The following is an 8,147-nucleotide window of genomic DNA, read 5'->3' as shown; positions in this document are numbered from 1 at the left end:
TTGCATGTAACTTTTGACTCACCCAAAATTTTACTAACAGCCTGCTGTTGACTGAAAGCCTTACTGATAACATAAACAGTCAATTAATACATATTTTGTATGAGTATTATATGCTGTATTATAATAAAGTTACAAAAAGTAAAATGTTATTAAGAAAATCATAAGGAAAATACATTTACAGTATTTATTGGGGGAAAAAATAAACATATAAGCAGACCCATGCAGTTCAAAACTGTTTTATTCAAAGGTCAACTATATTTCAATTAGGTTCTTATAATCAATTTCCCAGGAAACAGATTCTGAGACTATGAGATTTATGTGCACGAGGAGAGTTAAGGAAGTAAGATTGGGCAAAGGAGGACTTGAACTGTGAGGTAGTTCCAACAGTCTTCATATGATCTCTTGGGAGCTTTGGGACTGGGACAGCCCTTCAGAGTTCTCCTAATTGAGGCAAGAGAGGGCAGGACTTTATATCAACCATTGAACGGAGGCTGCCCCCAGGAGCAGTTCTGTGTCTAAAGGCAGTTCCTGGAGAGGACTCAGTAGCCAACACTCCCAGCAGCTAGGAAAGTGAATTGCTAGGCCCTGAAGGGCAGTGTGAGTAGCGCATTACTGTGTAGACTTCCTTGGCTTCCCAAAAAAGTGGAAAAAGACTCATAATTCTAATAGTTAAATACGAAGGGCCAAGTGTGGCCGGATATACCCTCATACATGTTATCACTTGATATTTTTCTTTGTTATCACAGATATCGAGTCATTCACTTTAAATCTACATTTTAAACTTCTTTCCAACATGATGAATATTCTTTGATGTTTCAGAATGAATGCTATAAACCCAAATTCTGATGTATTCTCTAGAATCACTATAAACATGACTTAAAGACACAAAGTGGGGTAATTCTGAGAGCCCATGATTATTTTGTTGCCTTATATGTGGACTTGGATCCCTGCTTGCCTAAGAGCTCATTATCTGGTAATTTCTCAAATGTTCTTTCAGACCAGGGATAGAAAATGCACTCAAGATACCACTATCGTTGGCACTCTTTCCTTCCAGCTTCCCAACTCTCCAGCAGCCTATCAACCTAGTTAGTTGGAGTTGTCAGGTGTGATGAATTCTGCTTAGCATCTGTCTTAATCAGTTTGGGCTGCTATAACAGAAGATCATAATTTTGGAGGTTGGAAGTCTGAGATCAGGGTGACAGCCTGGTCAGGTTCTCGGTGAGAGCCCTCTTCCTAGTTTACAGATGGCTGTTTTCTTGTTGTATCCTCACATGGTGGAGAGGGAGAGCACCTCTGGTTCCTTTATACCCTCATAAAGTTACCAATTCCATCATGAGGGCTCCACCCCTATGGCTTCATCTGAACCCAGTTACCTGCCACAGGCCCCAACCATCACATTGAGGATATGGGCATCGATGTACAAATTTATGGGGCGGAACACAAACATTCAGTCCATAGCAGCATCCCTGATTTAGACCTTGGGCTATCTGCACTCATAATACACCTTCCTTAGCTACATGCCCTAGTTTTAGACTTTTTTGGGCACTAATTTTCCCCATATTCCCACTTTTTGAATAAGAGGCTTTTGAACCCACTCCCATATGTAAAATTCAAAGATTTGCTCAATCTGCAGGCCTGTGTGAGCATGCAGGTTGGATTTTTTCCCAATTGGTCCAATTAAAGGCAGATCCTCTGCCACCTCCCCACCATTTTGATCTTCCCACTGTTTTCATTTGTCAGATGACCTCACATTTGAGCTAGGCTATAAATGAGTTTAAAGCAGAAGTCAGAAATGACATTGCAAGAACTAGGCCTGACAGGCAGCTGAATTTTATTTGGACTATACCATGTTTTTAAAAAATTTGAGCCATCTATGGCCATGTTACCCTGAACAAGCCTGATCCCATCTGATCTCAGAAGCTAAGCAGGGTTAGGCCTGGTTAGTACTTGGATGGGAGACCACCTAAAAAGACCAGGTGCTATAGGTGTAAAAATCAAAAAATAAATAAATAAATAAGGGATTGTAAACTGAGAAGATCTTTGCAATACGTGAGGTTAACCAAGGGTTGCCTCACTTAAAAAAATTTTTTTAAATAAAAATTTCAGTCAATATCGAGTAATCTGGAGATTTTACCCACAACAAAATCTGGATTTCTCTTCTCTCTAAAAGAAAAATTAGATGACTTAATAATGCAAGCATGTCTACATGGCAACACTTGGCTCAAGCTGAACAGCTACTGCCTCCAGTTCAGCACAGTCACCACGATGCAGGTGTATTACACCTGCTCCCTTCACTCATTTATGTTACCTGCCTGGGTTCTGTACTTTACAACCCTGGTTTAAGTTAACATTTCTCCCAGGTGGTCCTCGGCATCCAGTGCAAATTATTGGCAGTGAAAAAGGCCAAAGCAATGGTGCAATCAGAACAGAGGTAAAGAAGAAAATCAAGCCCCGGAGTTTTCAATAACATGCTTCCAGATGCAAAGAAATTAGGCTTGCCTCCTTTCTGGGTTTCACAGAAGGAATGGCATATCATCTGTGGAACGCATTGTGATTTTCGGCAGACGATGCACAGTGAATCAATGGTAACTTCTGCCACTAGTTACTCATTTCTTACTAAAGAGGAGACTCAGAAAAGGTTGAAAAACTGTGTGACATGTTCCCTCCTCCTGAGTCAAGGATGCTGCCAAGTGACAGTGTGAGATGGGCTGCCAAAGAGTTTTTTGTTTGAAACAAGAAACAGCACTCCGATCTCCCCGCCTTAAGAACTAGCAAGGCATGTCCATGGGAACACACGCCAGCCTGCCCCAGGTAGACTTGCTTATTTTAAGGTCAAGAAAGGATGATGAAAACATAGAAGAAAAGGAATAAAAAAAAAATCAATGACTCTAAAGTAGAAGAAATACTAATGGTGGCAGATGAATAGGTTTTCTCAGTAAAATATGAGTACCATTACTTGGTTTACACTCGGCCCTACCAATTTTAAAACAAAATACTTTAATCTGAGTCTTACCAATTTTAAAAACCAAAATACCTTCATTCAGTATTTACCTTAAACCTATCTAGTTTAAGTATGCTTTCAAATCAGTTGTAATGTTTTCCTGCATTCCAAGTTAAAAAAAAAAAAAAAAAACAAGTTTAAACTAAAGACATGTATTGTGTTGGGAGGTGTCTTTTCAGAGTTAGGGTGGAGGGGCTGATGCATTTGCAGGCCTCATTATACTGAGTACTCCACTCAGAGGCTGGTTTAATCTCTGCTCCCCTGCCCCCACCCTACGCCTTCCTTTGGCACATTGCTTCCTGTAACATGTACATTTCTTAATTTAATGGGTTCATTAGTCTATTATAGCTTTCCCATGGCTGGTTTGGACCAGAGCGGTGATGAATGGTTATCAGGAAAGCAGCTCAAGGGTGGACTTTGTGGATATCGCAGTAGCACCTTAATCAAGAAATCCAAGGACTGGTGGTGGTTGGCAGGGAGAGGGAAGGACATTTGGATCACCAGAGAATTTCTTCCCCTGGGTCTCCTGATGCAGAAACATTAAAAAATCTAATGCAGCTTTATTCTCCATCCTCCTTTAAGCCTTAAATGTCTGCCTGTTGGGCATGGACTGTAATAGACTAGGGCTTTAGGACCAGTTTCTCTGAGAAGCAGCCGGTGTTCAAGAAGGGCCCTTGACACCATTCTGACTTAATGCTAGACACATCTGCAGCTACTTGGACAAAATTGACATTGTCTGGAGTGCAAAGCAATCGCCTAGCGCAGCATTAGGGAGCATTTACTCTTGAGCCGTGCTACCAGACAGCAAATCTTGACCTTTAGGAGTTCAGAGATTAGATTTCGTTGCTGCAGGCGTTGAAGATATTGTTAGGAATTTGTTGCTATTCAAAGCAGATTTCAGGGGTTACCTATGGGTTTAATTCATCGCATCAATCATTTTTTGGAAGGTTCTTTTAAAGCCAAGATAGCTTCAAATAAAAACTAGGATTACTTTTACATTGATTGTCAGTAGTTGGTGAGGAGCAAAGGGGGAACACTCTTGAGATGCTGTTAAAGTTTTTGTATTTGTTCCTTCCCTGGCAGGCATTCTGTGGTATTGAAGAGAAAAGGCATGTTTCTTCAATAGGTATGTGAGGCAGTTGCTGCAGGAACAGATAGGAAATGAGAATAAGGATTTGACTAACCTCTGATGTAGATTTCTCAAGCCCTTTAACACATTCAGTGCACAGATCTCCAGCAGGGTATCTCAAAGTGCATCGTTTAAAAAGAAACCTGTTTAAGCCAACAGGGGTTAACTGGGGCTTATTTCGTTGAGCTAGCCCATATAGGTACCCAATCTACTCCTCCATTTGGATGTGGGTGTGTATCTGTGTGCGCATATGGAGCATGTGTGCGTGAGTGAGTGTGTGCAGTATAGGCGGCCTCTTCTAACTGGAGGTCAGTTTCCTAGCTCCCTCAGCCCTCTTGATCCCTGGGGTGTATAGAAAAGATTTCTGAGGGTCTCTGGAAAGGAAGTGTCACACGGTGGCTAGACTCAAGCCATGTGCTTTCCTTCTTTCAGTAGACTTTCATCTGATCCTTATTGATTTTTATTTACCATGCAATTCCTATTAAGCACTTTTTTCAGACTGTAATGATTAAACAACCTTGAGGAAGAGACCTTATCTGTACTGTTTCTCTTCACCTCTCCAAATTTGCTTTTTATTTCTCGAAAGAGGGAGTTTGCACTAGATAATCCGATAGCCCTGATTGTATTGCAACTAGGTGATAAAAATTGTTTTTCAAGGCAAATACACTAGAAATGAAAGAAAAGAACTAGATAGAGCCAAGGAAGGGTAGGGATACACATTAATGCAGGGAGAGAGCTGTCACCCTACAGGGTAGTAGTGGGGACCTGAGACATCAGTGAAAGTTTACATGCAGGTCAGTATGTTTACTTTAAGAAGCCAGGATAATAGAAAATTACTGTAAAATGTAATTTAGAAAATTTTTTACCTAAAATAGTCAACATTTAAAAGTTCCATTGCTGGAAAGAGGAGTCTTTATTACCAAGAAAAAGCCTATCTTCAGAGCAAGCTCTTGATGCTGCTGAGGACCTGGGACCCTTCTAGGGCAGTTCTGGATCGTGTGAGCAACGTACCTTGTGCGGATGCTCAACATTGTGTCTGTGTGGCGCTCTGCTCAACTTCAATGAAGAAATGAAAAGGAATTTGATTTCCTTCCATTCAAGTGAAAGAAATAATTGCCAGGCCATTCTCCCCATCATTAGCAGCGGGATTCCTGTGTGCCAAGCATAGTATGCCATGAGGTAGGTGTTGCAGTTCAATGGGCAGAGAGGAAAACTGAGGATCACAAAGTTAAGTAACTGGCCTAAGGTAACACAACCACCAACACACACACACACTCACACACACACGCACACACACACACACATCACTGGCCTTCAAACTCAGCTATGTCTGTTTAAAGGTTCTTGCTGGCACCATTAAGCCAAGGTATGGCTCCCACCCAGATGAATAAATAAGACACATGCTCCTAAATGGTCTTGGACAAGTTGCAGATGACCAGAACAAATATTTCATTCTCAGTCCCCTGGCCGTCTATCAAACTATACTTATATCTCTGCATATAAATTATATATTAATAGCCACTATAAGCTCATAATTTGCCAGGTATAAATAGATATGCATGCACAGTACATGCCTTTGCTCTCATGGAAATGTATCCGTATTTTAAAATTCGAGCATTTTCACCAGGCTGTGAAATCTGCCTGGTATAGTCTTTGATTCACCAACATACGAACTGTCTGCAGACAGAGTTTTCCTGGGTAGCCATGAGAGTGATTTTCTGCTCAGCCAATGCAGAGATAGGGGTCAAGTCTCTTGGAATGCATGGTAAGTATGCAGTTTACTTAAAAGGAATAAAATCATACTGCTGCTGGAGGACTTACTGGGCCGAGCACTATAGTCTGGACATAAGAAGTTAATGAATGGGCCAGTTTGGACTTACTTAAGTTTATTTATTAAAAAATTTTTTTATTGCAAAGGCAATACTTCTTTATTGCAGAAAATTAAAGAAGTACCTAAAAGCAAAAAGAAATAACAAAATTCACCCATAGTCCTACCAACTAGAGATAACAAAAGCAAATACTTTTGGAAATATGTGTATAAATATAAACCTATATAGTTTATGAAAGGATCATATGTATATATATATATATATATATATAATTTTTTTTTTTAGCCAGCTTATTTTACTTAAAAATTTGGGATCATCTTTCCATGTCATTAAGTTTTGCACAATGTCATTTTCCTTGGCTGTGTGGTAACTTATTGAATGAATGTATCATTGCCTATGTTAATTTAGTTTAATAACTTACCTGAAATGTCTCTTTGAAGGCCCAGACCCCCAGCCGCATAAATGAAGGGTTATACTACCACCCAAAACAATGTCTTCGGGCCCTGTCCTCCCTCCTGTTATGACTACATGGTAAGTGAAAGCTCCAGGCCACGTCCTTCCAGGTCCTAACACCATATGAGAAAACATGCCATGATGTGGGCAGGACCTCTGAAATAAGCCGTGGGCTGTGGTCAGTGCTTATTACATGGTAATTCCCATTCCTCTCTTGCAATAAACAGCCCTGGTGGAGCACTGCTCATGTGGCTTCTAGTGCTTCCTCCTCTAGGTGACTCATCACCACTGGGTGCTGGAGCATTCTAACCCTCCAGCCGATGCTGTGAGGGACAAAAAAAAGGAAGGAAAGGAAGGATAGCAGAGGGAGAGAGGGAAGAAAGGGAGGAAAGAACAAAATAGAAAAGCAATACATACATACATACATACATACATACATACATACATGAATAGAGAGAGGCTTAAAAGATAGGCGCCAGTGGCCCTAGTGCTCTGTGGGCAGGGAGGGCATGGGGGGCTTCATTCTATCCTATGCACACCCAGTTGCTTATCTCCCTGTAAGAAAACAGAGGAACGGGGAAGAACTGCTTTCCTGGGCACAGGCATCAGACTCTGGGGTTTCAAAAGGCAAAACCATTTCTCTCTGTGCTTTTGTATCCCATGGAAAAATTAGCCACATGTATTTGTGACTACGGGGTGGAGAGGCGCCCACTAAGAGGAGACACCTGGCCTTGGCTAACAGCTGAAGGAGCTGGGCCTGAGGAAGAGGGTGGGCCTGGGATCTGTCTCCACACTTGAAAAGGGCTGGCCTGAGCGAAAGCGGTTAGACCCAAGCTCTGAGGCCTCCTCAGGCCAGACATGGGGCCAGTGGGTGAAAGGTCCAAAGACAGCATTTTCTACTCATTCTCAGGAGGACTGTCCTACAGCCACACAGCATCAGCCCCTCGGCAGGCAGCAGGACCACAGACTTGGTGGATGAAGCAGGGACTTTGGTGTTTCTCTCTCTGACTCTTATTAGCTGTGAGTCACGTGAGGATCATACAATGTGTCTAAGTCCCAGTTTCCTCGGGGGACATCGAGGTAAGTAGTTACAAGGATGTGAAATAAAATAAGTATGTACATATGCATAAAATGCCAGACATACATCAGGAACTCCATGAATGTTGGCTTCCGTGGTCCCTGTGCCTGGACGTTACATTTGAGGGGATATTAAAACCCCACGAGTGGTCTGTTAACCTAGGCCTCTTCTGAATCTGAGAATCTGATTTTGTGAGTATTGGGGGTGGGGAACATGGTGATAAGATAAACAAAGCTCCAAGGAAAAAGCTGATGCAGGCATACCTTGTTTTACAAATTTCAGGCAAGCCCCTCCTCCAGCAAAAAGATTACAACTCACTTCATCGTGATACTGCCTTTTTTCGATGGTCTGGAACCGAACCTGCAATATCTCTAAGGTATGCCTGTACTTTGAATAATGATTTATCTAGATCTCTTTGGCATGTGAATGGAGTAGGCTGTGTTTCTCTAAAGCAGTGGCTACAGGTTGGCTGGGGAGGCCTTACCAGCCCTTCTAGAGTCTCCTTAGTATCTCCAAGATAACCCAGGTAGAAACAGAGTCTCAGCACAAATCGTTTGCTTGCTGTGGAAATTCAGCATCAAGGCATATTGCCTACTCGCCCTGCCCCCAGACTCTAAGTCTCTCCTGTGTGAAAAATTGGGAGCTGCCTTGCCCTGT

At 41.9% G+C, this 8,147-nt stretch overlaps 1 non-coding gene across 1 annotated transcript; it reads left to right on the top strand.

Annotated features, from left to right (window-relative positions):
- The first annotated feature begins 1,869 nt into the window (after window positions 1-1,869).
- On the top strand, window positions 1,870-1,988 carry LOC118601373. Its single transcript, XR_004950288.1, has one exon. It is a non-coding gene; the product is annotated as a 5S ribosomal RNA (ribosomal RNA).
- Window positions 1,989-8,147: the final 6,159 nt, after the last annotated feature.

Source organism: Rousettus aegyptiacus, unplaced genomic scaffold (genome assembly GCF_014176215.1).
Source record: "Rousettus aegyptiacus isolate mRouAeg1 unplaced genomic scaffold, mRouAeg1.p scaffold_m13_p_3, whole genome shotgun sequence".
Lineage (NCBI taxonomy): Eukaryota > Metazoa > Chordata > Mammalia > Chiroptera > Pteropodidae > Rousettus > Rousettus aegyptiacus.
The sequence above is the reverse complement of the archived record's forward strand: the minus strand, read 5'-3'. Positions and strand labels throughout refer to the sequence as shown.